Source organism: Anser brachyrhynchus, assembly GCF_964034855.1.
Source record: "Anser brachyrhynchus genome assembly, chromosome: 8".
Classification (NCBI taxonomy): Eukaryota; Metazoa; Chordata; class Aves; order Anseriformes; family Anatidae; genus Anser; species Anser brachyrhynchus.
The window spans coordinates 24,139,812-24,153,147 of NC_137702.1; the positions used below are offsets into that span (position 1 = coordinate 24,139,812).

Consider the following 13,336-nt stretch of genomic DNA (forward strand, 5'->3'; position numbering starts at 1 on the left):
GCTCCCACTTGGGCTGCAAATTGCCTGGTTTACTGGAGTATCTCAGACCTTCCCTTTCTTTTTTTTTAAAAAATATATGTTAAGCCCTCAGCAGATAGGATCGTTCCCACCTCAGCGCTTCCCTGTGGGCTTGATTCCTGATTCCAGCGGGATGCTGGTGCTCTTGGAGTTGCCATGGTTACTGGTGCGTGCACTCCTCGTTGCACGCTAATGACCGTCCCAACCCCTTGGTTGGGGGAGCGGCTGCGTAACCCGAAAGCGGTAGGGAATGAGAGCGCGAGCTGCTGCTGCTGGCTCAGAGAGCAGGCGGTGGAACCGGTGGTCAGCACTGACCACGTTATCGAGCCGGGATTAAAATAAGCCGAGGCCCTGGGGTCAAGCAGGAGAGCGGGCCAGCCCTCAAGCCAGGTTTGCAGGGAAGTCCCCGCGATGCAAATGGGTAATGAAATATTTAAATTTCTAGCACGGGGATGGAAGCACGGCATCGTTGACCCTGCAGACAACAAACCTTTCTTCCTGGTGCCCATCACCTCTTCCAGGAGTTCACCCGTGCCCCCCAGCACCTGGTGGTCAGACCCTGAGCACCGCAGCTCTTGCTGTGCTGTGTTTTCCCCCAGGAGCAGCTCCCAAGCTTGTCCCATTGGGCTCATCCCATGGCTATGGGGTTATTTTTAACCCACTCCCTCTTTGGCAGGAGATTTCCTGGTGTCACAGTGCCAGGCTCAGCCTGGGAGCGCCCAGGGACTTGGGGCAGGGCTGGGGGCTATGGGCACGCTGCTCCTCCTGCGGTTTGGGCAGGGCAAAGGAGAGGCAGCGAGGGGGCTTCTGCCCACCTCTGCTACTGCATACATCTCGGTGGCACCTGGTCCCTCTGCCAGACATGGTGCGACGGGCTGGGAGGAGGAGGAAGGCGAGAATGGGATGGGACAGGCAGACAAACGGGCACGAGGCAGGCAGCCCGGGGGCCAGCGCCGTTTTCCGTAGGAAACCAGGTCGAAAGTCACTTCTTTTGTCCCTGAGCACAGTCTCCGAGATAATAAGCTCTTTAGCTGTCCTTACTGCAATGAGTGATTTAAGGAGCTCAGTCTGCTTAGCTTATTAAAGAGCTGGGTAAGTAGAAATATGATTGCAGTCTTTAAGCGCCTGTGTGGGGAGATGATGTATGGTATTAAATAGGTCTTTACAGCGGCTGATAAAGACATCGCAATGGCCAGCAATGAAAATTCAGCAAATTTCTAGTGGGGAAAAATGCAGTGAACATGTTGTGTGTGAGAGTAGTTGGCAATCCAGGAGCTGGGCGCTCGGGGTCAGAGTGCACCCAGGTTTTTGGTGTCCAAGCAGAAAGTTTCCGTGATCTTCCCAGGCCCCCAGATCCACAAACCTGCCCACAGGTGGTGAGCAGGGCTGTCCTGAGGGAGGGGTGGATGGATGGACGGACAGACCCCCGGAGAAAGGAAGCAGCAGGTGGAGGGAAGGTAGGCATAAGGAACCAAAGCCAGAGGAAGAAGTTGAGCAGAAGATCTTCAAAAAAAAAAAGTGGAAGAGGAGTTCTGCTCCCCACAGACATTCACAGTGCCTTCTGATTCAGGTAAGCTCTCTGCAAACACACACAAGTTAAATTGCTTTTCCTCCTCACCTCTGTGGGCACGGATGTGCTCTGAGCTCTCCCATCACCAGAGCTGCAAATTCTCCAGCTCCCCTCTGAATCAGTTTTAACCTCTCTGCAAGCAGGATAGGGAAGAAAAATTGTACTTGGAGGAAAGCAATTAAAAATGTACATTTTTATTAAGATGCTAGGCAGAACTGGCATTTCTTAGCACTGCCGAGCAAGGACATGGAAATACAGACTTGTTACCTCACCTTCAAACTGGTTGCACGAAGCTGGCCTTGGTGTGTACTCACAGCCTGTAGCTCTGCAGAAACACACGGGTCCACAGACATGAAGGAGAAGAAAAGCCACCTATGGAGAAAATGTTTTCTGGGCAGCACCAGGCACATCATGTCCTGCCTTCGGGAAAGCCCTGCAGGGATTTAGCCCAGCCCAGCAGCTCGTATTGCCTTTGTCCAGCCCCCACCTTGCCCTGCCTGACCCCACGTGCCAGGTAATTGTTAATATATGAGAATTTGGAGGAAGGGAGGGATCAATTTTTTATTTAACCCTGTTCCTGAGCATGAGCATCACGAGTTGGTGGGGTCCTGGGGAAGGTGGGTGAGCACTGGGGGCATCCAAGCACGTTCCCTGCTGCAAGCCTCATGCGTCTTCATGCCGGGCTAGCTGCCCCAGTGGTGGCTTGGTCCTGGGGTCTTTCAGTGATTCTCAGAGGTGTTTACTTTCCTGTCTCATGTTATTTATTTGCATACATCCAATTTACAGTTCCTGTCATCTAACCGCCTTGGTAATTGGGCAGCTGGTCTCAGAAATGCTGATTTACTGCTCTGCTGATGGCATAATGTGTGTTTGTACGTGGGAGAGGCAGCCATGAAATGCCTCCGTCCTGAACCGAATTCCACTATTGATTCTGCTCTATTGAGTTAGTATCATTGTGATCTGGTGTTTTTACCTGACGTGCTTAATGCATGGGCGAGAGCGTACCCACGCAGCCCTTTCTCCACCAGCAGTGGGCGAATGGAGATTTCCTTCACTCCTCTGATTTAAATAAACCCTTGTACTGGATTCAGCATCAGTTCTGTGAAACCCTTTGGCTCCACGTGCTCTTAATCCCAAAACTCTGCCTACAGCTGCTGCCCTTCTGGCAGCTGCCTTGCGAGAGATATCCCGAGGCCTTCGCACCAACACGGAGCGGGGACTTGGTGTGCTGCTGTCCCCAGCACGCCTGCCTTCCTGGGGACAGGCAGCCTGGCTCCGTCCCACCTGGGGACAAACCCTGGCACCCTCCTGCAGCTGGTGGCACTTCCCACGTGGGCACTCCGCTGCCCCATTGCTCTTGCAAGGGCCCGGTAACCTCGCCGTGTCGGTGAGATTTGCCCAAAGCCTCTCTAAACACGCTTAAAATGAAAGCAGGCTTACTGCTAGAGGCACAAAGCACCGGGATTTAGCGACTCGCAGCCAAATGTCACCGGAGGGAAATGCAAACCGGGGCCGAGCCCGGGGCCTGGCGGTGCTGGCCCGAGGCTGGGGGTGCCCAGGGTTGTGCTGGCACGGGGGGCTCAGAGGCGAACGCCCCCTTGGGATGCTTCTGCAGCTGGCTCGAGGAGGAGAGCTTGCAGGACGGGTGCGGGCTGCAGTGAAATGTTCCTGAGCAGGGCAAAAAAGAGGGCAACTTGGTGCTGGTGGTAGCTGCCGATGCTTGAAAGGTGCCAGGAAATCAGACCTCCCTGTCGCTACACCCAGATTGTTCTAGGACCTGGGACAGCCCTGCGAAGGCACTGACCTACCTGCCTGCCTCCACCGCTGCTCCTTCCAAACGGGGGCCGATTTCTGCTCAGCCACCGGGTCAATAACGCCATCGCCTCGAAGAGCTCCAACACTACCTGCCGTGGCACAACTGCGCCTCTCTCAGGCGGCACTGCTTTGTTCTCCTTTGCGGAAATACCTTGCATTCCCCTTCTGCTGCCCCCAAACCTCCTTCCGCACCCCCCCCCAGCCTGCAGGTGCAGATGGGAGGGATCAGCCCCAGCAACGCGAGCGAGGAAGCAGCTTTGCTTCTGGGCATCCACATCCCCGCAGTCCCCCAGGCCCGGTTGCTTTTCCCATAACCGGTAACTGTTGCGTTTTCTTATTTCCCAAAGGGAAGCTTTGCCTTTCCCCACGGAGGAGACGAATGCCGGTGCCAGGTTTGCGGAGTGCTCTGGAGGCCAGGGGTCCCTTTGCACGCTGCCGGGCGGCGGGCAGGGCGTCTCTGCTGGATTTCCCCGCCTGACTTTCTAACCGTGGTGTTGGCAACCTGCCCGCAGGGGAATATTTTCTGAGAAGCTGTCAAAATTCCTGCGCAGTTCTTATTTACCAAGGAAGACAGCATGAACCTTGTTTTTTTTTTTTTTTAATCCCAGCACTGCGTGTGATTGACTTCTTCCCTTCTTCCCCTTGACACTTCCCTTAACGGGCAGTTTTGGGTAGCAGAAAACATGCACCAGAAGCATAACTTTGAGAGAGCAAATAATGAGGAGAATGTTAAAAAGACAAAAGCCCTGGAAGCAAAAATACTTGCACGAGGCAACAGCAGAGAGAAACCTACCAATGTATGCCTGCGGAGGATGTCATCCTAGACCACCTAAAAAGAATGGGGGGAAAAAAGGATATCCCCAGGCAGCGACCCAGAAAGAAAGGCAAGTGTCTATAGGAAGGTGTGGAGGCATTTTGGGTCACTCCTCGCCTCCCTGCCCTGAAGCCCAGCTGTCTGCAGGGTGGAAGGCTGTCCCCAAAGGAGCTGGCAGCAATCAGGAGCTGGGGACGTGGGGGGGCTGCGCTGATGAGCCCCAGCCCCGAGCTCCAAGCAGCAGGTGGGCTGCAGCGCCTCGAAATGCCACTCTGCCAGCTTCACCCATGCTAATTTTCCCCTGTCTCTTAGTAACTGGCTGTTCCAGGTTATGTTAATATGGATTTAAATTCTCCAAAGAGCAGAAAATTAAGGGAAATTATGAATCAATTTAGGTTTCATCTGATTCATAAACCTACACACTCTACAAAATGAGTTGATTTGAAATAATTAAGGTTAAGAATGTCCTCATCACCTCTCCAGTAATTCCACTAGATGCGGTGCGTTTTCATTGTCTTTACTCTTGCTCTCTTTAGCATTTCAAATTACACGCCTCCCTTTGTGTTTTTTTTTCCAAGCTATTGCAAATTTGCCAGGCAATTAAAAAGTGATATGTAATAACAATGACAGCAATAACAACGATAAGAGCAGTCGGCTGTATTTGGTGTATTCACCAGGTTTGTATTTTGTATATTCACCCATAGGTACGGCAGTTTGGAGAGCAGCTCTAGTCTGCGTTTTCGTGGGTGCACTTCATGGAGATGGGACTCATTCCCCCAGGCTCCTGTGTGGGGTTGTTTCCATTGCTGTTTTCACTGGTGATTATAGATTTATCAGTGGCTACAGGGGTTCTCTCCATGAGCAATACGCGTCAGCTGGGTGCAGCTGTGGCATTTCACTCCAACAGACAGCAGCTTTCTGTCCAGATTGCTTCGGCGATAAAGCAGAAGGAAAATGTCACCTCCCCGCTACTGCTTCTGAAGGTCTGCTGGGAGCGACGATGCATCCTTCCCCACCTGAGCTCTCCGGGGAATTGTCAAAGTGTAAGGTGTGGTCTTGCAAAAGGTCTCACCCCGAGCCTGGAGGGGAACCCCAGCCCTATGGGGGCCCATGGGCAGCTCAGTGGCTCCCATCCCTCCCTGGGCACGCTCTGCAGCACGGTGTCACCCCGAGCATCTGCAGCAATTCCTATCCCCAAGGGCATTTTCTTCACCCTCACCCTCAGAGCTGGCTGACGTAGTCACCAGCAGCAGTCCTATCCAGGGCCAGGAGGGGCAGGCGCCCAGACTGGAGACCAAGCAGCAAACCCCAGTGGCTGTGCGAGGTGGGGGCCGTGGCATCCCTGGGCAGGCAGCGCATCGCGTCAGATCTCGGCATGCCATGGAGATGCTGAAGGTATCGACCCCTCCTTAACCACGCTCTGAATTTCAGCCTTGCCAAACAGACTCAGCAGCATTTGAAAGGTGTAGGAAATGCCCACGGGTGATGTCAGAAGCTGTGAAATACAGAGCAATTAGAGCTACGCAAGGGCAGTGAGACTTCAGAGAGCTGCTCTCTCTCCAAGGCACCCGGCCTGTGCTGCGTTTCAGGAGCTGCTCCCGCATCCTCCCAGCAGGCTGGGTCCCGCTTGCTGACACGGCCATAAATCACTCCTGACAAATTTAACAGCGACTCAAGGGCAGCAAGGAAGCAGTGAATGGCAGAGAATAGCTGTCGCTCCTGCCAAAAAGCGCTGCACGGCCCCATGCCACCGGCTAGGGTGGGCGGCAGAGGATGGCAGCAGTCACAGCTCCGTGTGGTTATCGCCTTGCTGCCACAAGTAGAGGCTCTGGCCTCGTCTCAGGGAATGTGTCTCTCCTTGCTGTGTGTCTCAGCCCTTCTGCCTTTCAACCATAAACCTCTCCGTGCCTTGTGGGGCTGGGGCACGCGGGGGGCTCCCCGGGCAAAGCCTGGTGGCTGCACCGAGCCAGATGGAGAGGGTGGGAGACCCAGGTGCTATTTGCACTGATAGCAGGAAACGTGATGGGAGTGAGCACCAACCTGCCATCTCTGTCATCTCGTGGCCAAGGTAACGGTGGGAGGTGGGTTTGCCTTGCTGCATCCCTCTTCAGATGAAAACTAGCTAGCGTCAAGCTGCTCTCATTCACAGATTCCCCCAGTTCGGTTTCTAATATAAAGATCCAATTTGTTCAACACAGCTGCAGTTTTTGGGCTCTCTCCAGCTTCCGTATCTGACACAGAAAGCGTGCCTCCTGTGCAGAAAGGAGGCACAAAAAGTCCACATGCAGGATTTGGCCCCATCCCCCTGCAACACCTTGCCCCCACTCCAGGGTGCGGGACGGGCACCCATGGGAATCCCTTCCACACCCGCAGGGATTTCTTCCTGTGGCAAATCCAGCCCTGAGAGGGGAAGCCTGAGCTGAGCCTACGCAGTCACCTCGGCCCTGTATCGCTGTTTTTCCACCCACTGAGCCTTTGGGAAGGGGACATGCTGCTGGGGAATGGCACAGGGTTGGTGCAGCTCCTGTGTGGCTTCCCAAAAACGCTTCCCTACTCCTTCAATCACTCAGCGAGGTGCCTGGTGGGGTTTATAAAGTGTCTGAGTGCAGTTTGTGCTCTTGGCTTGCAGGAAATTAAATGTCTTTTGGTTGTCTCTTAGGGTAGCAGAGAAAGAGTTCAGGAGACTTATTAAACTTCATTTCCATTTTTATTCCTGGCACACTGAATAACTCCGTCTAGCTCGATTTAGAGTATCTGTTTGCTTATCTGCTGGACAAACACGAGTGCAGCTTATTACGAGTTCAAAATTTTAAAAAATCTCATTCATTTATTTTTTGTAACTTTTTTTTACTATCCCCCTGCAACTGTGAGCAGCCTGATCAGATGAACTATTGCTTCTCCCCCGTCTCACTTCCCTGTTCCCAGACGCCGACGCTTCAGAGGAATATTGAAATCCAGGCAGGGCCTTGGTGCTACAGCAGGTTTCAAATTTCTGCGATGGCAGGGATGGGCACAAAGGGAATAAGACTTTTATTTCAACCCCCATTTGTATTGTCACTTCTCACTGCACACCTGACTATGGAGCAGGTTGCAAATTGCAGAGCTTACTGGAGATGTGGAGGTAATTTGGGTGAGGGAACTGGGCTTCTGGGAACCTGGGCCTTTTCTCGTTTTCATAAAATCTGTATTTCCATCACAAAAAGCCTCTTGGCTTGCTGCAAGTGGCAGAATTGATGCTCTTTGGCATTTGTCTTTCCCCGGGACATTTTCCTTTTACATTTTGTATATTAAAATACATTTTAAATGATTGTTATGTCACATGGAAATGGCATAGCTATTTTAGTAATTATCTATTTTATAGTTTCATACATTTTAGGGCCAGGAGGGACTATTACGGTCTGCAGAGCAGCGGCCAGAGAAGCTCGCCCGATGGTTCCTCCCTGAAGCCCCGAGTTTCTGGCTGAGTGACAATCCATCTTCGGACGAGAGGAGAGAAACCCGGCTGTAATTAGAAAGCAGCGAGGGCTGGAGAATTTACAGATCCTGTGGGTGCCAGTACCTGCGGCTGGCCCCGCTGCGCGCCGAGCCCTCTCGCTCTGAGGCAGCGGAGAGGCAGATGAGAGTGGCAGGGGGTCCCAGGGGTGTTGGGAATGTGCTACAGGAGAGGAAGGAGCTTTAGTTGATAGAGTTAAATGCGCTGCTGTGCAGCCCTGGGGACTGGAGTTATTGCTGCTGGGGACCAGCAGCCCTGGGCTCGTAGGCCGCAGCGGCTGCGGGGAGCCCTGGTGCGCTCGGCTGGAGGTCTCGGTGCGTGTGATGGTTATGCTGGTGGCTGCTCACGCCAGCCGAGCCCACATGGCCGTCCTACACGGGCAGGACATCGCCGGGGTCACAGCTCACAGCCCTGCACATGGCTCAGGAAAAGGGGCGTGTGATAAGGGTGCTTTGCATGCCGGGATGTGGTAAAGGGGGACGACCACCGATTTTTGTGGGGGCTGCTGCAGGTCCTTGCTCCCCTCGCTAGCAATAACCCCTCAGGTTTTCAGGTGCTTTGTAAGCAGAGGAGCAGCATGCTTCTTGGTGCTTGGCTTCAGGCTCACCCAGAGCCCATCCCCCTGAGCCATCCCCAGACCTCCCCGCTGCAGCCAGCTCCCTGCGACGAAGCCGGCGCTCCGTTTACACCAGCAAAACCCTCCTTGCTTCTCCTGATTCTCTCCCTCCAAGCATCTGGAGCAGGCGCAGAGCGAGGACAGGCTGAGGGCCAGCACGAACCCAGCCGGCTGCTGCCATCTACGGCGGGATTGCTGCAGCAGAGCGGCGCCCGCAGCCCTGCGCCTGCTGCAGCTGGGTGCGGGGAGCACGGGGGCTGTGTGGGATTCCTACTTCCTTGCAAAATTTTTTTCACTCAGAATCCAATTTTTATTTATTTATTTTTTAATCTGAGATTAGATCCCTGGTTGCTGCATGCTACCAGGCATGTGTCTGGGTCGCGGTGGCTCTGCGAGCTGCTTCACCTGCACGCCGCTGTGAGGGACAAGGAATTAAGCGGCCTCTAATTTTATCACCAGGGTTCATTAAGTTAATTAAATACTCTGGACACGCTCCATTAATCAGCTTTGCGATGGGAGAGTGGTTTCGGCAGGGAGCTGCTCGGCAGCCGCTCTGCTGATGGAGCTGGATCCAGGTTCCTGTGGTGGCACGGCGCCGGGGGGCTCTTGACGTGCATTTTTGTGTGTCTGGGAGGAAGATTACGGACACCACCTCCAAAAAAAAAATCTCTTCCCTCCACTCTGGTGTACAAGATGTGACTGTGAAACATGAAACTGTGCTGGCTGCAAATGAGTTGAAACACAACGGCTCATTATGTGACCAAAGGTTCTCCTGGCAGAGACAATTACCCCGGACAAGGACGGGGATGTGGCCAGCCGGTGGTTTCGGGACAAGGCTCCGTGCAGAGCAGTGGCACGGCTGTCCCTGCATCGTGGTGATGTCCCAGGCCAGCTGCTGCACACACACAGGAGCAGTGCAACCAGAAATAAGTGTATTTTCCCCCAAAATGGGCAACAGTCTGTGCCAGTGCTCAGGCATTCCTCAGTAACACCACCAAATTAAGGGCAAGTTTATTGGGATTTGATGATTTCGGGGTGGGCAGTAGTCATGTCATCTGCAGCACGGGCACTTCTCCCCCACCAGCTCCCGAGCTCGTGCGACGCTATTTTAAACATGTACATACATCTGCATGCACTTTTCTTACAGACGGCAATTTCGGCGCCTGTTCTGGCTGCTGAAGCACCTTGCAGCACTAGAATCGCGTGCTCAAATATTTGGTAAAGGACAGGATTATTTTCTGTTGATTTCGGGCTAATCACACAAAGAAAAGCGACATCTGCTCCATGAATGGGCTCCCAAGGAGAATTAACCACTCTCGCACAGAAAAGAATGGGAAAGAGTCGAAGCAGCAAGATTCCCTTTTGGAAGAAGAAGATGTATTTTTAGCCCCTCGTGCGGCCCCCTCCCTCCCTCTCCCCGCAGGCAGTGAGCACTGCCAGCACCTGGGGAGGTTTTTCTCCTCCCTCCCCATCCCCGTGCTCGAGGCTGGTGATTTTTTTTCGGAGCATCCTGCTGGTGGAGTGGATTTGGGTGGGTTTTTTTTGGTTTTTTTTTTCCTAGAAGGGCAGAGTCACACAGGGGTAGCTCAGCCTGACAGCAGGCTCTCTAAGGCAACAGCTCAGTCTGTCTTCTCTTTGTACAGGCAGGAGAGGGTCAGGGGGTTGTCCCCACAAGCCCCCTTTGACTCCCCTCGCCGGCTGAGCCCCTCAGAAAATCACCATTTACAGCGCTTCATCCGTACACAAGGCACACCAACTCGCTGCTGTACGCAGAGATGGTTTGAATCCAGGCCAAGGTGACCGATAAACACAAGTCAGCTGCACAGAGGTGGAGTGAGGAGCCCTGGCAATGAAAGGAGGCAAACAGGAAAAAAACCCTGACGAGAGCACGGGACTGAGAGCCGGGCTGCCTGCTCCCCACCGCACGCAGAGGCGAGCCATAAATCAGGCAGGCATCTGCCGTGCACGCCGCCAGGGCTCTCAGAGCAGGAGGAAAAAGCCATCCATCACTGCTAACAGAAGCACGATCCGAGTTTAAATTACAGATTCTCAAGCTCTGTGTATGCAATTGTTTGGAAACAAAGCCCTCTTTAACTCCTCACTCAGTGCTGCAAGCGGGCTGAGCCGGCTGCAGCGGGCTTTGGCTGGGTCCCGATCAGGCCTGGGAAGGAGCAGGAATGGAAAATTCAGGTGGGATCCAAGATCTGAAACACACATCCTCATACGTGGGGAAAAGGGTGCCCGTTTACCCATTTATTAGGAGCGAGGGCCCATCACGAATTGCTTGGCCATGTCAGCCGGTGGGCAGGACGAGGCTGTCTCCGTCCTCGCCGTGCCACCCTCCCAAGTCCCCGCACATCCCCTCGCAGATCTGGCAGGCTTGTGTCAGAATTAATCACTCTGGCAGCTTACACAGCAATTAAAGGAAGGGGCCATGTGCCTGATTATACAGCAAACAAGCCTCGGCAAACTGCAAGCACGTCGCAGGTAGCTCCAGTTAGCTGCGGTGCTCACAGGGGAGAGCCCCCAGGACACCGGCTCCTCCTCGTGCTGGGGTCTTCTGGTAACGTACCACTTGAATATGGCTTCTTGCTTGTTGCACACATAAAGCAGCTGCTCTTCCTTGTTGCAGAAGCTGACAAAAGCTACAGGTCTCCACGTCTCTCCTGATGCACCATAAAAGCTAGGGCCAAAGCCACGCTCTCCGGACTGGGGTCGAGGGGACCAGGCACCCACGGAGAGGGCAGGTCTGGACATGCAAATTCTCTGTATTCAGACAAAACCGACCTCAAGCCCTCTCCTTCTGCCCTGAAGCTGCCTTAGGAACACCATCACGACAAGCTGTGGATGAAATTCAGCCCGATGGCTGGCAGAGCCAGCACGGTGGCATGCTGCACACCCAGAGGGCTGCTGCAGGTGGCCCCTTGGGATGGACAGCACTTGGGGTCCTTCCCTCTGCCCTCAGCAACCCCCATAGCTGTTGGTTTGGCATTTTATTTTATTTTATTTATTTTATTTTATTTTATTTTATTTTATTTTATTTTATTTTATTTTATTTTATTTTATTTTATTTTATTTTATTTTATTTTATTTTATTTTAATTTTTCCCCCTCCCTGCTGCATTACGCATCATGGTGCAGCTTGTTTCCCTCATTCAGAGCACCTGGAGAGTGGCGATGTAAGGAGCTGGGACTCACCCTACAGCTGGGGCCGGGTCTAGGTGCAGTAGGGTGGTGTTTCTGTGGGGGCAGGCAGCAGTGGGGTGGCTGCACCCAGCCCTTGGTGCCTTGCTGCAGGTGCTTTCCAGTCCCATCCAGGTTCTTGGAGCTGAGCTGTGGGGTGTGTGGTATGGGGATAAGAAGCCCCACATATCAAGGTAAGCACTTATTCTTGAATGAATGGCTGTTAATACGTGTATTGATAAGTTTACTCAGAGCTGCTACAGCTGATTGTGCTGAGGGCGGTTAAGAACTGTGTTTACGCAGCGTGTTGACTTTCTCATAATGGCATTTAGGCACACTTATCGCTAACGGGCCGCCGAGATTAGCACGGGATGAGTAAGTGCTGCATGGGCTGCCTGCAAAATGCTCAGCGTGCGGCAGCGTCGCTTCAGCCTGCCGTGGGAGCTCCCTGGCTGCTGGGCCTGGGTAGTGGCACTGCGTGGAGCCCGGTGGGAGGCTCGCAGGGGTGGGTTTGCACAGCCTGCAGCTCCCAGCTGGGGGTCCTGGGGGTCCCAAGCCTCCTGGGGGGTCCTGTGGGTCCCAAACCTCCCAGCTCTTGCTGCCTGCTTGCAGCCTGTGGTGGGGCTGGCTGAGGCTGGCAGGGAGGAATGTGGATGTTAGCGGGCACCTGTTTTGCTCCAGGGAGCGTGTTTATTTCAGAAGCACCGCGTGTTTGTCTTTCTGAAACAAAAGTGCTTCAAGACTGGGGGTCTGTGGAGGACTTCCAAAAAACTGGGCTAATTACAAATTGAAAGGAAATGGTATTGCAAAGAATCGGAATGTCTATGAAGGCCAAATCTGAGTTTTCAGGCTGTCCCGTTAATGTTTTTTCCACGCTCCAGCAGATATCAAAGGCAGGCCTGTGGCGTTAAAAGCAACTCTGAAACTGTTCCCAGTTACACCTCTAAAATAAATACGTAAACGCGGCTGGCTGATGAGCGCTGCCAGCTCATCAGAACAAAATGTCAGAAAATGCCAGCAAGTTCCTGACCTTAATTCCAGCAGGCTTGCCTTCCTCCCCTTCCTGAACTTTTTGCTTCCTTCCCAATCATTGCAATTTAGATGCTAATCACCGGGCTTTATTAGGCAGAAAATGCATCTCATTGCTGTGCTGACCCGTGTGCACCGCTTAGCACTCCTTCCTCCTGGGACTGCGCAGGTGACTGGGGACAAGCTGACTCCCTGCTCAGCCCCACTGTGGTGTTCACGGATGCTCGGAATGCATTTTGGATGGATACTGAGCTTTGGGATGCTCCGTGCCAGCAGGGACTTGATGTTAGCAGTGTAATCTCTACTTATTAGGCTGTTTAATTGCAGGGCCATGACCCTAAAAGAGTTTGTTGCCATAGGAATTTGTGGAAGGACATTAAAGCAAACTGCAGCACTAACTCTGAGTTGGATCCTACCTTTCCTATCTGAATTCCTGTCGGAGATCCAATGTTCATTACAATTTATTGCTTAGAGCTGCAAAAGCTGCCATCTGCCCGTTTCCTCGCATTGCCATGCTCCGTGACGTTTCTTGTTCCCACCCACCGCCAGCAGAATAACAAAAATATTTGCATATGGCCAAAAGCCCTTGTTCTTATCGCTCCCTGGAGGAGTGGCCTGCCGAGCACAAACAGGGCTCGGTGTGTTTTCCCAAAACTCGGGCACGGTGTGTTTTCCCAAATCTCTGCCACAGTACAGCCACGGAAGCAACGTGTGCGATGATGGCTATGGAGTAGGCGTCTGTAGGTACATCAGATTACTTGTTTCGAGAGGGCTAGCAGCAAGAAGAGGAGGGTTTTGT

General features: G+C 53.1%; 1 protein-coding gene across 1 annotated transcript in view; it reads left to right on the forward strand.

Annotated features, from left to right (window-relative positions):
- Positions 1–11,551: 11,551 nt before the first annotated feature.
- NOS1AP (nitric oxide synthase 1 adaptor protein) overlaps positions 11,552–13,336 on the forward strand; it is a 36,459-nt gene continuing 34,674 nt past the window's right edge. Inside the window, exon 1 of the mRNA XM_080602106.1 lies at positions 11,552–11,702. The gene's annotated coding sequence lies outside the window, so the exon portion shown is untranslated. The remainder of the gene's footprint in view (positions 11,703–13,336) is intronic.